Source organism: Gorilla gorilla, chromosome 1 (assembly GCF_029281585.2).
Source record: "Gorilla gorilla gorilla isolate KB3781 chromosome 1, NHGRI_mGorGor1-v2.1_pri, whole genome shotgun sequence".
NCBI lineage: Eukaryota > Metazoa > Chordata > Mammalia > Primates > Hominidae > Gorilla > Gorilla gorilla.
In genome coordinates this window covers 39013553-39037281 of record NC_073224.2, presented here as the reverse complement: position 1 = coordinate 39037281, position 23729 = coordinate 39013553, and the positions used below count along the sequence as shown (strand labels likewise).

General features: G+C 48.2%; 1 pseudogene; it reads right to left on the bottom strand.

The window, feature by feature from the left end:
• Nucleotides 1-6829: 6829 nt before the first annotated feature.
• LOC109029213 (NADH dehydrogenase [ubiquinone] 1 alpha subcomplex subunit 3-like) lies at nt 6830-7083 on the bottom strand (annotated as a pseudogene).
• Between the last annotated feature and the right edge of the window lie 16646 nt (nt 7084-23729).

Below are 23729 nucleotides of genomic sequence, written 5' to 3'. Positions count from 1 at the left end.
TCATCATCTTGGCCAGGCTGATCTTGAACTCGTGACCTCATGATCCACCTGCCTTGGCCTCCCAAAGTGCTGGTATTACAGGCGTGAGCCACCGCACCTGGCCTAATTTCTGTATTTTTAGTAGAGACTGGGTTTCATCACCATGTTGGCCAGGCTGGTCTTAAACTCCTGAACTTGTGATCCACCCACCTTGGCCTCCCAAAGTGCTGGGATTACAGGTGTGAGCCACCGCGCTGGGCCAGAATTTCCTTTCTTTTTAAGGCTGAATGATATTCCATTGTATGAATAGACTCCATTTTGTTTATCCATTTGATTTGTTTGTTTTGAGATGGATTCTCACTGTCACCCAGGCTGTGTGTCTGGAATTGGGGGGTTCTTGGTCTCACTCACTTCAAGAATGAAGCCACGGACCCTGGAGGTGAGTGTTACAGCTCTTAAGGTGGTGCGTCTGGAGTTTGTTCCTTCTGATGTTCGGATGTGTTCGGAGTTTCTTCCTTCTGATGGGTTCGTGGTCTCGCTGGCTCAGGAGTGAAGCTGCAGATCTTCCCGGTGAGTGTTAGAGCTCTTAAGGCAGCGCATCTGGAGTTCTTCGTTCCTCCCAGTGGGCTCGTGGTCTCACTGGCTTCAGAAGTGAAACTGCAGACCTTCGCGGTGAGTGTTATAGCTCATAAAAGCAGTGTGGACCCAAAGAGTGAGCAATTACAAGATTTATTGCAAAGGGCGAAAGAACGAAGCTTCCACAGTGTGGAAGAGGACCCCAGCGGGTTGCCGCTGCTGGCTCAGCCACCTGCTTTTATTCTCTTATCTGGGCCCACCCACATCCTGCTGATTGGTAGAGCCGAGTGGTCTGTTTTGACAGGGCGCTGATTGGTGTGTTTACAATCCCTGAGCTAGACACAAAGGTTCTCCACCTCCCCGCCAGAGTAGCTAGATAGAGTGTCCACACAAAGGTTCTCCAAGGCCCCACCAGAGTTAGCTAGATACAGAGTGTCGATTGGTGCATTCACAAACCCTGAGCTAGACACAGGGTGCTGATTGGTGTGTTTACAAACCTTGAGCTAGATACAGAGTGCCGATTGGTGTATTTACAATCCCTGGGCTAGACATAAAGGTTCTCCAAGGCCCCACCAGAGTAGGTAGATACAGTGTCAATTGGTGCATTCACAAACCCTGACTAGACACAGGGTGCTGGTTGGTGTGTTTACAAACCTTGAGCTAGATACAGAGTGCCGATTGGTGTATTTACAATCCCTGAGCTAGACATAAAGGTTCTCCACGTCCCCACCAGACTCAGGAGCCCAGCTGGCTTCACCCAGTGGATCCCACGCTGGTGCTGCAGGTGGAGCTGCCTGCCAGTCCCGGTGCTGTGTGCCCGCACTCCTCAGCCCTTGGGTGGTCGATGGGACTGGGCGCCATGGAGCAGGGGTGGGGCTCGTCAGGGAGGCTCGGGCTGCACAGGAGCCCATGGAGGGGGTGGGAGGCTCAGGCATGGCGGGCTGCAGGTCCCGAGCCCTGCCCCGCAGGAAGGTAGTTAAGGCCGGGTGAGAAATCAAGCGCAGCGCTGGTGGGCTGGCACTGCTGGGGGACCCAGTACACCCTCCGCAGCCGCTGGCCCGGGTGCTAAGCCCCTCATTGCCCAGGGCCGGCCCTGCCGGCTGCTCCCAGTGCGGGGCCCGCCAAGCCCACGCCCACCCGGAACTCCAGCTGGCCCGCAAGCGCCGCGCGTAGCCCTGGTGCCCGCTCGCGCCTCTCCCTCCACACCTCCCTGCAAGCTGAGGGAGCCGGCTCTGGCCTTGGCCAGCCCAGAAAGGGGCTCCCACAGTGCAGCGGTGGGCTGAAGGGCTCCTCGAGTGCCGCCAAAGTGGGAGCCCAGGCAGAGGAGGCGCCGAGAGCGAGCGAGGGCTCTGAGGACTGCCAGCACGCTGTCACCTCTCAGCTGGAGTGCAGTGGCGCAAACCCAGCTCACTGCAACCTCTGCCTCCCGGGTTCAAGCGATTCTCCTGCCTCAGCCTTCCGAGTAGCTGGGATTACAGTTCCACACCACTATGCCTGGCTAATTTTTGTATTTTTAGTGGAGATGGGATTTCACCATGTTGGCCAGGCTGGTCTCGAACTCCTGACCTCAGGTGATCGGCCTGCCTCGGCCTCACAAAATGCTGAGATTACAGGCGTGAGCCACCGCACCTGGTCTGATTTTTTTTTTAAATGCAAATCAGACTATGTCACTCTTTTGCTTGAAGCTCCTCAGTGGCTGCCTATGGCTGTCAGGGTCAGAGCCTCACCACGGCCTGGGTTTCCTCCTGTGGCCCCTGGCCTTCGCCTCCTGCTCTATCCTTATCCTGAACTACGCCAAGCCCTTTCTCAACCCCGCCCCTTGCTCCCTCTGTCTGGAACTACCTTCCCAGGCCTTTTTGTGCCGTTCATTCTCAAGTCACCTCCTCAGCGAGCCCTCCCTAGTCGCTCCCTTTCATCACCCTGTTTGCTTCCTTCCCATTATCTGGTTTCCCTGCAGGCTTATGTCTGTCTCCCCTCAGTGGAATGTGGGCCTCATGGCACAGGCCCATCGGGGTCACTGCTGTGTTCAGGGCTCAGTAAGGATGCCTCGGTGCGCCTGGATGCGGCGCTGGCCGGCTGGCTGGGGGTGCCACCTGGCGTGAAAATGTTGTCACTTGCTCACTTGTCCTAGATGCTGTTTATAAAAGTACTAATAGAACCAGGCACGGTGGCTTATGCCTGTAATCCCAGCATTTTGGAAGCCCAAGGTAGGTGAATCCCTTGAGCCCAGGTGTTTGAGACCAGCTTGGGCAACAGGGCAAAACCCTGTCTCTACTAAAAAAAAAAAAAAAAAATTAGCCAGGCATGGTGGTGCGCGTGTAGTCCCAGCTACTTAGGAGGCTGAGTGGGAGGATCACTTGAGCCTGAGGAGGTTGAGGCCGCAGTGAGCTATAATCGCGTCACTGCGCTCCAGCCTGGGTAACAGAGTGAGACCCTGTCTCACAAATAAATAAATAAATAATACTGATAGTAGAAGGTGATGTATGGCCTTAGAAAAGGCTGAGTTTGACGGCTAGGAAGCCTAGTTTTCCCCTCTCTTCCTCTTCTTTGCACTATACCCTCCAGATCATGGAGCTGGACTGAAGGTCTCAGTTTCTTCTTACGTCACATCAAGGAGGGTGATGCTGACAGCAGGCATCCTCTCGTGACTTGCCAGCAGTTTTGTGAAGGTGTGGGGAGAGGCCAGTCACGGTGACTCACACCTGTAATCCCAGCACTTTCGGAGGCTGAGGTGGGTGGATCATCTGAGGTCAGGAGTTCAAGACCAGCCTGGCCAACATGGTGAAACCCCGTCTCTACTAAAAATACAAAAGTTAGCTGGGCGTGGTGGCGAGTGCCTGTAACCCCAGCTACTGGAGAGGCTGAGGCAAGAGAATCACTGAACCCAGAAGGCGGAGGTTGCAGTGAGCCGAGATCGCACCATTGCACTCCAGCCTGGGCGACAAAGCAAGACTGTCTCAGAAAAAAAAAAAAAAAAAAAAGATGTAGGGAGAGAGGGAAACGAAGAATATGGGGGGGAAATGAAGAGCTTAAAAAATAAAACTACAAAATCTTTTAGCCAAAGGGGGAAAAAAACAAGGGCAACATAAATAATTTGAAATTTTTCTCCAGAGAAATAGCAAAAGTTCCACTCATCTCCATTTAGAAGTTTGTAATGGGGAGAAACATATTCCATAAATCAAAAAGAGTAATTTATTTTCAAATTACATATGTCTGTAGAAACACATAAAATTCATAGAGAAAGATGAAGAGATCATAAGAAAAAAAAAGCCCTTAATTTTTTTTTTTTTTTTTTTTGAGACGGAGTCTCTCTCTGTTGCCCAGACTGGAGTGCAGTGGTGTGATCTTGGCTCACTGCAACCTCTGCCTCCAGGGTTCAAGCAATTCTCATGGCTCAGCCTCCCAAGAAACTGTGACTACAGTTGCGCGCCACCATGCCTGGCTAATTTTTTTGTATTTTTAGTAGAGACAGGGTTTCACTCTGTTGGCCAGGCTGGTCTTGAACTCCTGGCCTCAGGTGATCTGTCCACCTTGGCCTCTCAAAGTGCTGGGATTATAGACGTGAGCCACCACGCCTGGCCCCTTACTTAATTTAGAGTAAAGGCAAAGACCTAAGTGATATTTTTTATGTGTTACAAATATCTCCTCCTACTCTCAGCTTTCCATTTCCTTAATGGTGTCTTAAAAATTATGTTATTGAATATAACATACAAACAGTATGAACAATGAATAAATCAGAATGTACAATGTGAATTTTTTTTTTTACAAATGAACTCTGTAACCAGCATCCAGATCAAGAAACAGAACATTGTAAGAACTCCAAAGCCCTGGAGACCCCTTCTGGTCACCACCTTCCAAGGGTGCCATTATCCTGACTTGTATAAATGGAATCTGAGAGAAGGCAAGTTTTCTTTTACATGTATGATGTATGTGGGATTCCCAATACTGTTTCATTCATTCATGAGTAGTGGTCATTCATTCATGTTCGTTGCTTTATAGTATTCTAGTGTGCAGCAATTCATCCACTCTACTATTGATGGATATTTGGATAATTCCCAGTTTGGGGTTATTATTAATGGTGCTGCTATGTGAAGGGGTGGCCTTCCCCTCCACACCTGTGGGTATTTCTAGTCAGGTGGGATGAGAGACTGAGAAAAGAAATAAGACACAGAGCAAAGTATAGAGAAACAACAGTGGGCCCAGGGGACCGGCACTCAGCATACCAAGGACCTGCACCGGCACCAGTCTCTGAGTTCCCTCAGTTTTTATTGATTATTATTTTTATTATTTTAGTGAAAAGGAATGTAGTAGGAGGGCAGGGTGATAATAAGGAGAAGGTCAGCAACAAACATGTGAGCAATAGAATCTATGTCATAATTAAGTTCAAGGGAAGGTACTATGACTGGACGTGCACGTAAGTCAGATTTATGTTTCTCTCCACCAAAACATCTCAGCGGAGTAAAGAATAACAAGGCAGCATTGCTGTAAACATGTCTTGCCTCCCACCATAGGGCAGTTTTTCTCCTATCTCAGAATTGAACAAATGTACAGTCGGGTTTTATACTGAGACATTCAGTTCCCAGGGGCAGGCAGGAGACAGTGGCCTTCCTCTATCTCAACTGCAAGAGGCTTTCCTCCTTTACTAATCCACCTCAGCACAGACCCTTTATGGGTGTCAGGCTGGGGGATGGTAAGGTCTTTCTCATCCCACGAGGCCATATTTCAGACTATCACATGGGGAGAAACCTTGGACAATACCCAGCTTTCCAGGGCAGAGGTCCCTGCGGCTTTCCGCAGTGCATTGTGCCCCTGGTTTATTGAGACTAGAGAATGGCGATGACTTTTACCAAGTATACTGCTTGTAAACATGTTGTTAACAAGGCACGTCCTGCACAGCCCTAGATCCCTTAAACTTTGATTTCATACAACACATGTTTTTGTGAGCTCCAGGTTGGGTCAAAGTGGCTGGGGCAAAGTGGCTGGGGCAAAGTGGCTGGGGCAAAGCTACAAATTAACAACATCTCAGCAAAGCAACTGTTTAAAGTACAGGTCTTTTTCAAAATGGAGTCTCATGTCTTTCCTTTCTACATAGACACAGTAACAGTCTGATCTCTCTTTTCCCTACACTATGGAACATTCTCACTCTCTCTCTCTCTGTAGCAATTTTACTGAACTGGTGCTGCTCCTTTTGTAGGAGGACTAACCCATAGGCACTGTGCCCAGAGTCAGCCTGAACATTCTAGAACTTGCTTTTGATCAACACATTGTATTAGGGACAGAACTAAAGGGACAGAACTAATAGGATGTATGTATATATGAAAGGAAGTTTATTAAGGAGAATTGACTCACAAGATCACAAGGTAAAGTCCAACGATAGACTCTCTGCAAGCTCAGGAGCAAGAAAGCCAGTAGTGGCTCAGTCTGAGTCTCAAAACCTCAAAAGTCGGGAAGCTGGCAGTGCAGCCTTCAGTCTGTGGCCAAAGGCCCGAGAGCCCCTGGCAAACCACCAGTGTAAGTCCAAGAGTCCAAAAGCCAAAGAACTTGGAGTCTGATGTTCCAGGGCAGGAAGCATCGAGCACGGGAGAAAGATGAAGGCCTGAAGACTCAGCAAGTCTGCCCTTCCATCTTCTGCCTGCTATTTCTAGCCACGCTGCCTCTCCCAGTCCACTGCCTCAAATGTTAATCTCCTCTGGTACCACTGTCACAAAAAAACACCCAGAAACAATACTTTGCATCCTTCAATCCAATCAGGTTGACACTTTTTTTTTTTTTTTGAGACAGAGTCATGCTCTGTCGCCCAGGCTGGGGTGCAGTGGCGCAGTCTTGGCTCACTGCAACCTTTGCCTCCCTGGTTCAAGCAATTCTCCTGCCTCAGTCTCCTGAGTAGCTGGGACTACAGGTGTGTGCCATCATGCCTGGCTGATTTTTGTATTTTTAGTAGAGACGGGGTTTGCCATGCTGACCAGGCTGGTCTTGAACTTCTGGCCTCAAGTGATCTGCCTGCCTCAGCCTCCTCCCAAAGTGCTGGGATTACAGGTGTGAGCCACCACGCCTGGCCACAATCAAGTTGACAATATTAGCCATCACACACATGAACATATTTCTGTTGAGTATATACCTATGCTGGTCACAGGATGTGTAAATATTCAGCTTTAGGAGATATTGGGAGAAATAGCAACACTTGATATACATACATATATATATATATATAGTTCTTGGTTTTCACATTTTTATTGGGAGTCATGCGAGGGCCCTCTTCTGTCAGTGGAGGTGCTCACACTTTCTTCAGCCACTCCAAGCTGGGGCCCTGGGGGCCCTGGGGGTGGCTGCACATGTCCGCATGTTCCCATCATCGTGGACGGGCACTGGATAGTTGTAGGGTGTGGCCTCGCTGATCATGATGGAATACTTGGTGTAGGGGCTGAGTGGGGGCAGAATTACAGTGAGGCTCCCGATGACGAAGGAGACCACCAGCACTGGCTCCTTGGCCCAGGCGTTCTTGAGGAAGGCGCCAAGTCTCACAACCATCTTGGTCTCGGCTACATATATATATATATATATATATATATATATATATATATATATATATATTTATTTATTACAGTGGGAGTGTGTGTGTTTGTGTGTGATTAGAGATTTTGTCTCACTATGTTGCCCAAGCTGGTCTTGAAGGGCTCAAGCAATCCTCCCGCCTCAGTCTCCCAAAGCACTGAGAATAGAGGCATGAGCCACCGTGCCCGGCCACATCATGTATTAACTTGCATTTCCCTGATGACTAATGAAGCCAAGCATTTTTTCCTGTTGATTGGCCACGTGGATATCCTCTTCTACCATGTGCCTATTCTAGTCTTTTGCCCATCTTGTGAGGTTTTTGTTTTTTTTTTTGCCATTTTTTTTCATTGAATTGTCTGACTGTCCTTTTCTTATTGACGTTTTTTTCTTTTTTTTTTTTTGAGATGGAGTCTCGCTCTGTTGCAGTGGTGCAATCTCAGCTCACTGCAACCTCTGCCTCCCGGGTTCAAGAGATTCTCCTACCTCAGACTCCTGAGTAGCTGGGATTACAGGGGCCCATGACTATGCCTGCATAATTTTTGTATTTTTAGTAGAGATGAGGTTTCACCATATTCGTCAGGCTGGTCTCGAACTCCTGACCTCAGGTGATCCGCCCACCTCGGCCTCCGAAAGTGCTGGGATTACAGGCGTGAGCCACTGCGCCCAGCCTCTTATTGACTTTTAGCAAGTTTTTCTATATTCTGGATTCAAGTCCTTTGTCGGGTATATGAATTATGAATATCTTCTCCCACACTCTGGCTTGAATTTTCATTCTTATTGGTGTCTTTTGATGAACAGGACTTCTTAAATTTAATATAGTTTAATTACCAAGTTTTTGTAAATAAGAATAGCCTAAATCAATACTGAGAAGTCATATTATAGCTGTTATACCAGTAACAAAACAAGAAAGCTAATTTTGAAACTTCCCTGTACTGCTGAGGATGCTGGGAAACAAATACACTCATTTCATTGCTCAAGATTTTTTTTTAATTTTTAATTTTATTATTATTATTACTACCATTATTATTTTTGAGGCAGAGTCTCACTCTGTCGCCCAGATTGGAGTGCAATGCGCGATCTCGGCCTACTGCAACCTCCGCCTCCCGGGTTCAAGCGATTCTCGTTCCTCCACCTCCAGGTGGGAATACAGGCACCCACCACACCCAGCTAATTTTTGAATTTTTAGTAGAGACAGAGTTTCTCTACCACAGAGAAAGGAGAGGCAGGCCAGGCTGGTCTAGAACTCCTGAGCTCAGGTGATCCGCCCGTCTCGGCCTCCCAAAGAGCTGGGATTACAGGTGTGAGCCACGGTGCCTGGCCGAATTATTATAAAATATATAATTTTTAAACATTTGATAAGCTCTTGCCCTAACCCTTCCTCTCCTACAGGGCGTCTCATAGTCGCTGCCTGAATCCTCCGGCTTGACGTTAAGTTAGAAGAGCAGGAGTTTTTCCATTAACCAGTTAGGGACTCTGGGCAAGTCGTTTGACCTCTCTGTCCTCTGTTTCTTCATCTGAGAGGACCCTCTGCACCCCCTGGGTTTAGAGAAGAGATGACCGTTCAGCAAAAGCACCTGAAGACAGCGCTGCAGAGGCACGGTCAGCGCCGTGATTTCCATGTCTGCAGCGACCCCTGCTGGCTGCCGGCGCGGGCTCGGGGTCCACCGAAGACCGCCTCCAGCCCCTACTTCTGTGCTTCCTGGAGGGCACTGCCCAGGAGCCTGGGCAGCTAGCTGCAGGTGGGTGGGTCCTCTGAGTCCGTTTTCCCCATTCTCCCCTTTCGTCTTCTTTCCTGCTTCCCCCGCTACAGCCTGGGGTGGGACAGGAACCCCGAGAGACCTCACACAATTCTTCCCGGTAACTATCCCCCACCCTTGGACATTGCTTGACCACTTTAGTGTGCAAGACCTTTTTCCCGAATACTCTTTCACTGGCGTGCTCAGAAGGAAATTTCTTTGAATGTGTGGGTTTATGAAGACAGCTTATACAGCCAAGAAGTACTTCCTTCAGAAACTAAAAATTCTGGCCAGGCGCTGTGGCTCATGCCTGTAATCCCAGCACTTTGGGGGACCGAGGCGAGCGGATCACAAGGTCAGGAGTTCGAGACCAGCCTGGTCAACATGGAGAAACCCCATCTCTACTAAAAATACAAAAATTAGCCGGGCATGGTGGCACATGCCTGTAATCCCAGCTACTCGGGAGTCTGAGGCAGGAGAATTGCTTGAACCCGGGAGGTGGAGGTTGCAGTGAGCAGAGATCCCGCCACTGCACTCCAGCCTGGGCCACAGAGTGAGACTCCACAAAAAAAAAAAAAAAGAAAAGGAAAGAAAGAAAGAAGGAAAAAGAAAGAAAGAAAGAAACTAAAAATTCTAAGACATCCCAAGGGAGGATAGGACTCTTCCCCTAGGCATCCCCTCTAGGGGATGTGGCGGGTGGGGTCTGGACCACAGGTTCTGGTGCCTTGCTTCATTCTCCATCCCCACACTTCATGGAGTTGATGTTCTCACATCTCATGGTTGATCAAACGGAGTGTCCGAGTGGTTAAATAACTTGCCTAAGCTTCTAAGTAGGTAGGTTAGGTAGGTTATTGGAGGAATTTATCTGTCGAGACTTCAGAGTTTGTGCATTAAAAATAAAATTGAATAAAAATTCTTTTTTTCTGATTATTTTAAAAAAAGCTTTCAGAGATTCTGGAAAATATATAAAGAATATAAAGATGAAGCTGAACATCACCCAGATGTCCTCAACTCAGTAATAGTCATTGTTAATACTTTGGTAAATATCCTTGTTTGTTTGCTTTTCTGTGTATATTGACTGAAATCATATATTATGAGTGATGATGATATGTGTTCCTTTTTGATTTGATATTGCATAGTATGAGCTTTCTTTATGGCATGTAAAATTCTTCCACATGTGGTTTTTAATGACTATATAACAGTTTTCTCTGTGTATGCACCATCATTTGACCTTTCTTGTTTTGTGAGGCATTTGCATTTCTTAATTTTTTTGAAATTGTATAAAATCTTTGCATATTGACCTTTGCCTGAATCTCAAATGATCTCCCCAGGACATTCACAAATAGGTCCTTACTGGCGCTAGTCTATGAATATATGTACGTATATTTTTTTGAGACGGAGTCTCACTCTGTCGCCCAGGCTGGAGCATAGCAGCGCGATCTCGGCTCACTGCAAACCCTGCCTCCCAGGTTCAAGTAATTCTCCTGTCTCAGTCTCCCTAATTTTTGTATTTTAGTAGAGACAGGGTTTTGCCATGTTGGCCAAGCTGGTCTTGAATTCCTGGCCTCAAGTGATCTGCCCACCTCGGCCTCCCAAAGTGCTGGGATTAGAGGTGTGAACCACCACACCCAGCCAAGGAGATCAATATTTTTAAGGTTCTTGACACATATTATCAAGATACTGCACGACAAGATGACACCTGTAAGTGTGCCAAGCAACCATCTCACTGCTCCCTCACCGATGCTATTCCCTTCTCAAAAGAAGTCTTTTTTTTTTTTTTTTTTTTTTTTTGAGGCAGGGTCTCGCTCTGTCACCTAGGCTGGAGTGCAGTGGCATGATCTCGGTTCACTGCAACCTCCGCCTCCCCGGCTCAAGCAATCCTCCCACCTCAGCCTCCCAAGTAGCTGGGGCAACAAGCGTTTGCCACCATGCCCAGCTAACTTTTGTATTTTCTGTAGAGGTGGGTTTCACCATATTGCCCAGGTGGGTCAAAAGAAGTCTTTATTAATTTAGTGCCTGAACAATGCCACCTTCTGCTGATTAAGGCTGTTTTTTTTTTGTTTTGTTTTGTTTTTTGAGACAAAGTCTTGCTCTGTTGTCCAGGCCAGAGTGCAGTGGCACAATCTTGGCTCACTGCAACCTCCACCTCCTGGGTTCAAGGGATTCTCCTGCCTCAGCCTCCTGAGTAGCTGGGATTACAGGTGCGTGCCACCACACCCAGCTAATTTTTTGTATTTTTAGTAGAGATGGGGTTTCACCATGTTGGCCAGTCTGGTCTCGAACTCCTGACCTCGTGGTCTGCCTGCTTCGGCCTCCCAAAGTGCTGGGATTATAGGCGTGAGCCACCTCAGCCAGCCAAGGCTGTGTTCTGAGGCTTTCCACACTCCATGGACGATGGGATCCTTGCTGAAAGCAGTGGGATCAAAGAGCCTCTTGGATTCCTTATTTTATTTTGTTTTTATTATTTTTTGACGCAGGGTCTTGCTCCATCACCTAGGCTGGAGTACAGTGGTGCAAACACAGCTCAGTGCAGCCTCAACCTACTGGGCTCAAGGGATCCTCCTGCCTCAGCCTCCTGAGTAGCTGGGACCACGGGTACATGCCACTATGCCCAGCTAATTTTTAAATTTTTTGTAGAGACAGGGTCTCACTCTGTTACCCAGGCTGCTTGACCTTCTGAGCCCAAGCAATCCTCCCAAAGTGCTGGGATTACAGGTGTAAGCCACTGTGCCCGGCTCCCTTCTTTTATTTATTTTGTTTTTTAAAGCATTTACATAGTGTTTTCCATGTTCTGGGAACTGTTTAGAGCCTAATAAATAGCAAGTGATTTACAAAACCTAGAAAAAAGACTCTATTATCCTCCTCATTCTGCAGATGTTGAAGCCAAGGCAAGGAGGGTACCCAAGACCACCTGACTCTGGAGTGGTGAACTGGGCTCCGGCCTGGGCAATGTGGCTCAGGGCTCTGTGGGCTTGGCCAGCACATGACATTGCCTGGGAGTGGGCACAAGGCCACTCAGAAGCAGGAAGGAACAGTGCAGACTGGAGGGGTCTCTGCTGAATGAAGAAGCCAGCATCCTTGATGTGGGTCTCAGCCACGGATTTTCTGACATCACTTTATTTCTTTTAGGCTCAGTCTTATTTCTTTTTTTTTTTTTTTTTTTTTTTTTTTTTGAGATGGAGTCTCACTCTGTCACCTAGGCTGGAGTGCACTGGTATGTTCTCGGCTCACTGCAACCTCTGCCTCCTGGATTCAAGTGATTCTCCTGCCTCAGCCTCCCGAGTAGCTGGGATTACAGGCATGCACCACTATGCCCAGCTAATTTGTGTTTGTTTGTTTGTTTGTTTTTGAGATGGAGTTTCACTCTTGTTGTTCAGCCTGGAGTGCAATGGCATGATCTCGGCTCACTGCAACCTCCACCTCCTGGGTTCAAGCGATGCTCCTGTCTCAGCCTCCCAAGTAGCTGGGATTACAGGTGCCTGCCACCACGCCCAGCTAATTTTTTGTATTTTTAGTAGAGACAGGATTTCACCATGTTGGCCAGGCTGGTTTCGAACACCTGACCTCAGGTGATCACCCGCCTCGGCCTCCCAAAGTGCTGGGATTATAGGTGTGAGCCACCGTGCCCAGCCAATTTTTGTATTTTTAGTAAAGACAGGGTTTCACCATGTTGGCCAGGCTGGTGTCAAACTCCTGACTTCAAGTGATCCACCCGCCTCGGCCTCCCAAAGTGCTGAGATTACAGGCATAAGCCACTGTGCCAGGCCATCCCAGTCTTATTTCATTGATGGTCTTTCAAAGCCAGGTCACGTTAACTGGGGCCAGTGTCCTTTAGGGTGGCAAGAATGCCACTTGCTTTGCAAGCAAGGCTGTGGCTCAGCCCTCCTTCAATGAGGCAAGAGTAGAGGCAGGTCTGAAGGGATTATACCCAGGATTATACCTGTGCATCCCTGTGCCAGGGCCTTCTCCAGGCCCACTGCTCAGTCGGTGGCAGGGCTGCATCCGTTCAGTCAACGTGGAAGGGCCTCTGACCCCAAAAGAAGGAAATTCTGAAATCAGCTGCTCAGTGGGAAGCTGATGGAAATCCACATTAGCATGGCCTGGGCCCAGCCACACTTCGTATCCTGTCCACTATCATCCTGTTAACTAAACACTGAGCTCCTCAAGGGTGGGACCCGGGCTTTGTATCCCCAGCTCTGAGGTGGCTGATGATGGATAGGTGCTCAGTAGATGTGGATTGCATGAATGAACTGTGGATGGGATTAGCCCGCTGCCCAGAAGTAGCCCATCTACTAGGATTAGGAGATTGTTTACCCATTAGATTAAGGGGCCAAAGGTGCAGCCTAGACTGGTCAGGGGGTGTGGGTTCAAATCCCAGCAGGACACCCTGACCCTGTTGACATGGCAGTCACACTGCAAGGCCTTGGATGAATTAGTTTGTGCGTTTTGGCCTCAGTTTCCCTTCCAAAGTCCTCCATTGTTTTGAGGGTAGAAATAGAACACGTGTGACAGCAAGGAGACCCAGCCCGGGTAGATGCAAACGCTGCACACTGAGCCTTAAACGGGGATCAGGGAGCCACAGCGTTCCTCGTTCATTCCCATTCTTTTATTTTTTATTTTATCTTATTTTGTTTTTAGAGACGAGGTCTCACTATGTTGGCCAGGCTGACCTTGAACTCCTGGGCTCAAGGGATCCTCCCACCATGGCCTCCAAAAGTGCTGTGATTACAGATGTGAGCCACTGTACCCAGTTCACTCGCATTCTTGGTCCTTCTGAAGAGAGGTGACACCACTTGAAGCTTCAGGGTTAACTTTTTCCCCCTCCTCAAAAATGATTTTCTTACAAGGGGCTCTGCTCTTTAGATAGTGCTGCAACCTCTGGGAGGCAGGAATCGAAGCCACAAAGCTCCCTGGGGATCTGCCTGGAACTATCTCTCACTGCCTGAGGCTGGACTCTAGGAAGTTCTAAATTCTCCTCCCACCTCTGATAAATTTAAGAAAAAACCACAGTGACGGGGCAGAGGTAGAGGAAGGAACGGTCCCATCTCCGCTGCTGTGTCTTCATTGACCATGCCTTCTTTCTCAAACCCTTTCCTCTCTCGACTTTGTTTTCTCACTTTCCTGCTATTCTCCCAGGCCCCAGCTGGGACCCTCCACTCTCCCTAGAACTGGGCCCAGGTAGGGTCAGTGGGATACTCACCTTGGATGCAAAATCTAAGAGGGCACCAAAGAATTCAGTAACCAAGATAAACAATATTTTAATTTAACATTTTTTAAGTGAAAATTAACACCAAAAAATCACAATGAGCAAAATATCAAAATATATATATATATTTTTTGAGACAGGGTCTCACTCTATTGCCCAGGCTGGAGTACAGTGGTGCAATCACAGCTCACAGCAGCCTCGACCTCCCCAGGCTCAGGCGATCCTCCCACCTCAGCCTCCCAAGTAACTGGGACTATAGGCGTGCACCACCATGTCTGGCTAATTATTTTTGTATTTTTTGTAGAGGTGGGGTTTCACCATGTTGCCAAGGTTGGTCTTGAACTCCTGGGCTCAAGCAATCCCCACCTCAGCCTCCTAAAGTGCTGGGATTACAAGCGTGAGCCACTGTGGCTGGCCCAAACTTCTTTTTTTTGAGACAGAGTTTCACTCTATCTCCCAGGCTGGAGTGCACTGGTGCAATCTCGGCTCACTGCAACCTCCACCTCCCAGGTTCAAGCAATCCTCCTGCCTCAGCCCCCTAGTAGATGGGATTACAGGCACACGCCACCATGCCGGGCTAATTTTTGTATTTTTAGTAGAGACGGGGTTTTGCCCTGTTGGCCAGGCTGGTCTCGAACTCCTGACCTCAGGTGATCTACCTGCCTCGGCCTCCCAAAGTGCTGGGAATACAGGTGTGAGCCATCGCGCCCGGCCCGACTTTTAAATAAAGTCAGAAGCCATCTCTGTCTTTCTGTGACATTTGTTTTTGTGACATCAAGTATTACTTCTATTTGGACAATTCACAGATTTCTCTTTTAAGCCCTGACTTCCTCTCTTGACTAAAAGTTGTGGGTCTGCAGCTGCCTTCTGAAGACCCATGGAGAGTTCCACTCAGGGAGGACCTGATGCCTTCTGCAAAGAGCCAAAGAGTAGCTGAAGCCTTCAGCCAACAGCCATGTGAGTGAATCCTGCAGGTGGATCCTCGGGCCCCAGGTAAGCCTTCAGCCGACTGCAGCCCTAGCTGACATCTTCATGGCAACCTCATGGGAAACCCCGAGCCAGAACCATGCAGCTAAACTGTTTCTGGATTCTTCATCCATAGGAACAGTGAGACAATAAATGCTTGGTGTTTAAGCCACCGAGTCAAGATAATTTGTTACACAACAATCTTTCGCTGGAGAGGTTCTAGTGGACGTCTCCAAAGGGCTTCATAAGTGTCCTTCTCCTATATCATCTGATGATGGCCTCTTCCCCCCATGGCTCCAGGTACCACCTACATGCTATGCTGATGTTGCCCAGGGTCATGGTTCCATAACTTCTCCCAGATTTCCCACAGGCTCCTCATCACTCAGACAAAACCTGATGTCTTCTCCCTTGAAATCTGGACCCGCCTCCTCTTACAGGCTGGGAGTCTCCTCTGCCACATCTACTCGGTCCTTGGTCACCATAGACTCACCTCCTGGATGGCTAGTGGCTTTATCCCATTTGCTACTGCCATGATTCAGGTCCCACAATTTTTCTTCTGTGTGACCACAGAGGCCACTCATCCTGGCCTCCTTTCCTCCATTCCCCACAAGGCTGCTGAGCGAGCTTTTCAAACCATGACTGTCTCAGAAATCCCACTGTCTTCAGAATAAAGTGGAAACTGCTGATATGGTCCCCCACTCCCATACCTCTAATGACCACTAGGTTCAACCAAGACCTCCTTGGCTTGCTACACAGAAACATGTAAACCAAGCCATGGTGGGTCTGAGGGGCAGGGCTCAGCCAGACTGGTGGTTCCTCATGCTGGGACAATGCAAACAATCGGACCCCTGCTTCCCTCCCAACGAGTGTCAGACCAGCCTCGGGCCTTTGCTCCATGGTCCTTAACTGAGGAGAGAACGTGAGCGACCTGTTTAAGGTGACCATATATATGTTATCTATTTCATACCAATTTTTAGAAAAGGTGGCTCAGTGGCCAGGTGTGGTGGCTCACGCCTGTAATCCCAGCACTTTGGGAGGCCGAGGCGGGTGGATCACGAGGTCAGGAGTTCGAGACCAGCCTGACCACTAAAAATACAAAAATTAGCTGGGCGCAGTGGCACGTGCCTGTAATCCTAGCTACTCAGGAGACTGAGGCTGGAGAATCACTTGAACCTGGGAGGCAGAGATTGCAGTGAGCCGAGACTGGGCCACTGCACTCCAGCCTGGGCAACAGAGTGAGACTCCAACTCAAAAAAAAAAAAAAAGAAAAGAAAAAGAAAAGGTGGCTTGGCTCACACCAGTGAGAGCTGCCATCCCCATGGCCTCCAGACGGTCTCCAGACTGCCTTGCAGAGGTCATCCCATCCACCTAGCTGGAGTCTTCCTTTCTCACAGACTCTACAGGTGTTTTGGTAAAGTTTGGGCTCCTACATACAGTCCCCCAATCTGCATACCTCAGAGGTTTCTCCAGGCTCTGGGCACAGGTGGGCGCTCCTTTGTTTAGGGGAGGCTTCCTCAGGACAGAGGGAAGGGGCTACCCAACCCTGAAGTCAGTACCCCTAGGGAAGCCCAGAAGCTGCCCATCACCCAGATTGAGAAGGGATCTGGGTGATGTCCAAGGTGGCCACTTGTGCTCACAGCCCCCATGGACCTCCCAGTGGATAAGGCCTCGATGCCTATGCTCCTGTCCATTGCAGTCAGCACAGGGCTGAAATTCACAATGGGAGAGCTGCCCAATGGGAGTCTTTGTCCAAGAACAAGTGTTCATCATGACGACTCCCAGCTCTACTTTTTCTACGGTAATAGATGATGGCTTAGGTTGGTCCCCTTTGAAGAACTGACTGTAGAGCAAGCAAATACTTGGGGGGAACATAAAATACTTTAAGATTATAATTCATATACTCAGAATGATTCCATAATAAAAAAAGAAGCTTTGGACATTTTAATATTACTTGTGAAAATAAAAACCCAAATGTCACAGCCAAGAGGAGACAAGACAACTACATGTAATATAGTGTGATGAGTGGGATCCTGGAACAAAAAGTGGACATTAGGTAAAAACTAAGACAATCTGGGTAAAGTGTGGATTTTGTATCAATATTGCTTCAATGATTACAACAAAGGTACCATACTAATGTAAATGTTAAAATAGAGTAAACTTATGTGGGATATATGGGAACTATCTGTACCATCTTTGCAATTTTTCTATCAATATGAAATTATTTTAAATAAAAACTTTGTTTAAAAAACAGCAAGAGAAGGGATAAACTATAAAGATATGATATTTCAGAATGTGGGGCCAAGGGCAGAGAAAAACAAAGGAAAGGTGAAATGTAGATATTCCATCAGTTCTAGATCTAGAGAACAGACATCATGGAGAGGAGATGAAGAGGGTTGGTAGGATGAGATAGTATTAAAAGAAGACAGAAAAGGCAGAGATTTCCCACAGTTAAAGGACTTCAGGCCGGGCGCGGTGGCTCACGCCTTTAATCCCAGCACTTTGGGAAGCCAAGGCGGGCGAGTCACGAGGTCAGGAGTTTGAGACCAGCCGGGCCAACATGGTGAAACCCCATCTCTACCAAAATACAAAAATTAGCTGGGCATGGTGGCAGACGCCTGTAATCCCAGCTGCTTGGGAGGCTGAGGCAGGAAAATTGCTTGAACCCGGAAAGCAGAGGTTGCAGTGAGCTGAGCTCACGCCAATGCACTCCAGTCTGGGTGACAGAGCGAGACTCTATCTCAAAAAAAAAAAAAAAAGGGTAAGGACATGCGGAGATAGGCTCTCTCACACAAATGAATGAGTCTATAAATTGGTGGAAACTTCTTGGAGGGCAATTTGCCAGAATCTGATAACACTGTAAAATATGTACATCCTTCTCCCTAGTTCTCAGTATCTACCTTAGAGAAATACCCACCTACAGGTGCACAAAGAGGAATGCTCAAGAATTTTCATTGCAGCATTGTTTGTAACATGGAAAAAATCTAAAAGTCCATCGGGGAATGCTTCTAATTTTTAAGACAGTTTAAGAGTGTCACTGTGTTGCCCAGGCTGGTCTTGAACTCCCGGGCTCAAGCCAAAGGAATGCTTCTCCACCTTGACATAGTATTCAGCAGTGAAAAGAATGGAATTGAACTTGGTGGGCCACCATGGAAATATCTCTAAGACATCTGTTAAGTGAGAAAAGCAAGTTGCATGGAGTTATGTGCAGTTTGATCCCAATTATGTGAAAGAGAAAAGAATGCAAAATATATATTTTGTATGTATATATAAGTACAAATTAATAGAAAAAATGTCTCAAAGGATGCATACCAGAATGATAGCAATGATTAATTACCTTGCAAGAGTTTTCAGAGGCTGGGCATGATGGCTCATACCTATAATCTTAGCACTTTGGGAGGCTGAGACAAGAGGATCGCTTGAGCCCAGGAGTTTGAGACGAGCCTGGGCAACATGGAGATCAGTGGGAGCCCAGGGAGCTCATGGTGCTTCTCCTAAGGTCCAGGGGCTCTGCTCCCAGCTCCTCTCATTGTGGTGGGGGGGTTGCTCTGGGACCCTCTCCCCTTTTAGCTTCTTCCAACTCCCAGCCAAATTTGAAAGCCCTCTTCCCAGCAGCACAGTGTTGAAACTGCCCGTCGACAGTTGTAGAGATGTTGAAACATCTCTACAAAAATAAATTAGCTAGGTGTGGTGGCAGGCACCTGTTGTCCCAGCTATTCAGGAAGCTGAGGTGGGAAGGTTGCTTGAGCTCAGGAGTTTGAGGCTGCAGTGAGCTATGATGACACCACTGCACTCCATCCTGGGTGACAGAGCGAGACCCTGTCTCTAAAAAAAAAGAAGAAGAAAATGTAAAAGAAGAGTTTGCAGGGAGGCAGGGAAGATGAAGGGGTATTAGAATGTGGACGTTTTTGTTTTATCAGGATTGCTTATTTTTATTTATGTATTTATTTATTTAATTATTGAGGCAGAGTCTTGCTCTGTCACCCAGGCTGGAGTACAAGTGGCACGATCTTGGCTCACTGAAACCTCCACCTCCTCTCAGCCTCCCGAGTAGCAGGGATTACAGGCAACCACCACCACACCCAGCTAATTTTTGTATTTTTAGTAGAAACGGGATTTCACCATGTTGGCCAGGCTGGTCTTGAACTCCTGACCTCAGGTGATCCACCCACCTCGGCCTCCCAAAGTGCTGGGATTACAGGCGTGAGCCACAGTGCCCGGCAGTATCAGGATTGTTTAAATCTTCTATGGTGAAATTTATTTGCTTAATCTAAAAATTATATAATGTTATTAATTGGTGTTTTCAGCATTTAAAATCAATTTGTAAACAAAGGACTGAACAGAATGTAAAGGTTGTCAGACCTGAGCACACACAGGTAAGGATGTAGCTGGTAGAGGTGGTAGATGAGGGGTGCCTCATTGCCTGGCTTTACCTGGTGAAACACTGAGACATTCCCTAAAGCTTGGGGAGCAGGAAATAGAGGTTTTAGTGTATTGTTTAAATGTGCAAAATTAACAAAAAGAACTGAAATTACCAGTGCACTTATTACAATTGGTGGGGGGTAGGGAATGAAATGCCAAATGGGGAAGGAGCTAAATTCTTGTCTTTCACAACAGGGAGCCAGTAGATATTGTCCAAGTTAAGAATCCTAACTTAGAGTTCAAGGCTAGCCTGGGCAACATGGTGAAACCTTGTGTCTACAAAAAACAAAAAACAAAAAACAAAAAAAAACACAAAAATTAGTCAGGAGTGGTGGTGTGTGCCTATAGTCCTACCTACTTGGGAGGCTCAGGTGGGAGGATCGCTTGAGCCCAGGAGGCGGAGGTTGCAGTGAGCCGAGATCATGCCACTGTACTCCAGCCTGGGCGACAGAGTGAGACACTGTCTAAAAATAAAAATTAAAAAAAGTATTCCTGACTTGCTTCCTTTTGACAGTTGGAGTGCCTTTTCTTTTTGGGGACCTGCCACTAACTTCCTATTTTCTGGCCCAGAAACATTTCTGTCTCTTGGCACCACCTCAGAGTTCCTTAAACACGGACTCCTGTGTGTCATTTTTTAAAAGACGGATGGACGTCGCAACATTTCCCTGCACTTCCATCTGCCCGCTCGCCCTTTCCCTCTACTTCCCTGCCTCTGTCTGTCTTGCCCTGTGCCCAGCAGGGGACCTAGGGGGAGGGGCTAAGCAGGGGGCTGGGACGCTGCTGAGCCTGTTGCTGCTCCGCCTAGGCAGAAGAGGCCGGAGCCCCTGGCCTGATTCTACAGCTCTTTCTTTCAGGACCACCTCCCCAGAGTCCCCCCGCAAAAAGGAGCCCCTCAGGCCAGTGGGCTGCATAGATGCTGGTGGCAAAGCCTGTTGTCCCCTGCCAGCCCTCTTGTCTGCCATTTTCAAGCTACTTTTGCCTTCTGTGCCTCTAGGTCTCCCCTCCCCACTTCTGGGTATGGGGGGAGTGTGTGGATGCCACCTCCTGACTCCTCCTTCTTGCTGCCCTGAAGACCAACCTAGTGGGCCCTTCACTGTCAGCCTTGGAGGGCAGAGTTCACAGCCTAGTGGTGTTCAGGCCTTAAGGTCTTTGCAGGTCTTACACATGGACCTGGTCATTCTACCTTCTTTAGTTCAGGATTCAAAAGATCAGTGGGAGCCCGGGGAGCTCATGGTGCTTCTCCTAAGGTCCAGGGGCTCTGCTCCCAGCTCCTCTCATTGTGGTGGGGGGGTTGCTCTGGGACCCTCTCCCCTTTTAGCTTCTTCCAACTCCCAGCCAAATTTGAAAGCCCTCTTCCCAGCAGCACAGTGTTGAAACTGCCCGTCGAGTGGGCGTTATGGGTGGACAGAAGCATCCAGTCGGGATGAGCAGCCCGGCCTCTGTGCAGGAGCAGGTTCCTGCAGATGGAGTCTCCTGACCCAGCCTTGACCAGCCCTGACTTCCTGCTCTGCTTCTCTTCCCTCGACCAGCCCTTCCATTCCTCTCTGCCTCTTGGTTTCAGGGAAAAGCAAAGCCATTTAAAGCGCATAGCACCGTGTATGGCTGGTTCAGACCTTCCATAAATGTTTGTTAAATGGATAAAAGAATGAAGCTAAAAAGAAAAAAAAAGGCTGGGCGCGGTGGCTCATGCCTGTAATCCCAGCACTTTGGGAGGCTGAGGCGGGCAGGAGTTGAGGCCAGGAGGCACTTGAGGCCAGGAGTTCAAGACCAGCCTGGGCAACATGGTGAAACCCTGTCTCTACTAAAAATACAAAAAATTAGTCCGGCGTGGTGACTCGTACCTATAATCCTAGCTTCCTGGGAGGCTGAGGTACAAGAATCGCTTGAACTTGGAGGCGGAGGTTGCAGTCAGCCGAAATCACACCACTGCACTCCAGCCTAGGCAACAGAGCAAGACTGTCTCAAAAAAAAAAAAAAAAAATTGCCACACGCAGTGGCTCAAGTCTGTAACCCCAACACTTTCGGAGGCCGAGGTGGGTGGATCACCTGAGGCCAGGAGTTTGAGACCTTCCTGGCCAACATGGTGTAACCCCATCTCTACTAAAAATACAAAAAATTAGCCGGGCATAGTGGCACGTGCCTGTAGTCCCAGCTACTCGGGAGGCTGAGGCAGGAGGATTGCTTGAACCCGGGAGGCGGAGGTTGCAGTGAGCCGAGATTGTGCCACTGCACTCCAGCCTGGGCGACAGAGCGAGACTCCATCTCAAAAAAAAAAAGAAAAGAAAAGAAAAAAAGAGGCACAAGTATTCTGTTCATTGTTTTGGAGGTAAACCCTCAGAACTGACCGCTGGAGTGGGGAAGGGTGGAGTGGAGATTATTGCTTACTGCTTTTCACTTTAGACTCTTCTGTGCTATTTGATTTTGTACCAAGACATGTCTTTAATTACATACACCACACATGCACACACACATACACCCCTACCCACCCAAAAGGTTCTTTGGAAAACTCATCAGCTCCCACCAGGAACCTCTCAGGGCTCCAAAACCAAGAGGCAGGCCAAATGCTGAAGGGATAGCTTAGCGTTGCATTGCAGAGGAAGCAAAAAGTGTTTCTAGGAGGTGTCAGGGCCGCTTGGTGGCTGGAGTGTCACATTCCCTAATGAACATGCAGGAAGGGGGTCAAACACGCCAGTAGCTTCTCACAAGTGTGGATGGCAAAAGCTCGTTTCCTCTCCACGACAGCTGCAGGGCTGAGCTGTTGATGAAATGCTGCAGGTTTGGAGAAGAGGATCTACCCCAGCAGGACAGGGCTTATCCTGGGGATTCCCAAATGACTCCATATTCATTATTCTGAATTTTGTTTACTTGGCCCACCTTTCCAATTATCTGTCAGAATGTGCAAATCCTCCCTCCCTGCTTATCAGCCACACTCTGGAGATTAGGGAACAGGGTAATGACCCTCATTATCAATACCACAGCCCTCACGGATCCTCTTCCCTGGGCTGGTAAGAACGCTCCCTCTGCTTCATGGACTTAGTACCCACAGCCTAGAAGACATGATCCGAGTCTTTAACATTTTCCATCTAGAACAGGGTGATCCTAAAGAAAGGCCAAGGGAATCCTGTGAGGTCAGGAGAACTGCATCTCCGAGGGAAGGGAGGTGGTTGAAGATGTGTCCCCAGGTGAAATCAGGGCACAGGGGAACAATGTTCCTGAATACGCAGTGTTATCACACACCTGGGCTTTGGCAAGCTTAGACTGTCCTGGAAGTGCATACAAGATAGAGCGCTGCTTTGGGGAAGCTGACCAGGGGTTAGGTGTCAGAATGAGAGAGATACTTCTTACTGTCTTCACTGTCTGTATTTTTTTTCTTTTTCTTTTTTCTTTTTTTTTTTTTTTTGAGACAGGGTCTCGCTCTGTCATCCAGCCTAGAGTGCAGTGGTACGATCTTGGCTCACTGCAACCTCTGCCTCCTGGGCTCAAAGTATCCTCTTGCCTCAGCCTCCCGAGTTGCTGGGACCACAGGTGCATGCCACTACGCATGGCTAATTTTTAAATTTTTTGTAGAGATGGGGTCTCAGTATGTTGCCCAGGCTGGTCTCAAACTCCTGGACTCAAGCAATCCTCCAGACTCAACCTCCCAAAGGTCTGGGATTACAAGCGTTGAGCGATCGCACCCAGCCTGTTTTTTCAACTTTAAAGTTGTGTTTGTTGGTTACCAGTTTCCTTAAAGAATACTGGCCTTAATCTGGACTAAAATCTCATGTCTCAAATTTTCCATTTTAAATTTCTTAGCAAAAAAGGTATGATCCATCTATTCTCTCTCTCTTTTTCTTTCTTTCAGCAAATAGCATTTGAGCACCAATTATTTTCTGTGCAGTGTGCTCGGCATAATTACAGGATGGAGTAAGAGGGAATCCCTTTGCTGAGCCTGTGCTGTATGGGAGCACCTGAGCATATCTCTCTATGATGCCAGGAGAAGGTGTCATCCCACTGTGTTCATGAGGGACCAAGGGCCACCCGGAGAACACAGCGATGAGCAAAGCAGCGAGAGGCGGGAGTGGTCAGAACACGACGGGAGGATTTTCATGAAGAAAGTGAGTGTTATGCCGAGGCTTGCCAGATGAGCTGTGATTTCAAAGGTAAAGAAGAGATGAAGGGCACGCAGGCGTGGGAAAAAGAATGAGCAAAGAGATGACCATTCAGGGCCTCAGAATGCTGGGGGCGTAGGGCAGTGGCAAGGGCAGGATGTGGGGGTTGGAAAGCCAGGGTGGAACCTGGAGAACAGCTTCCAG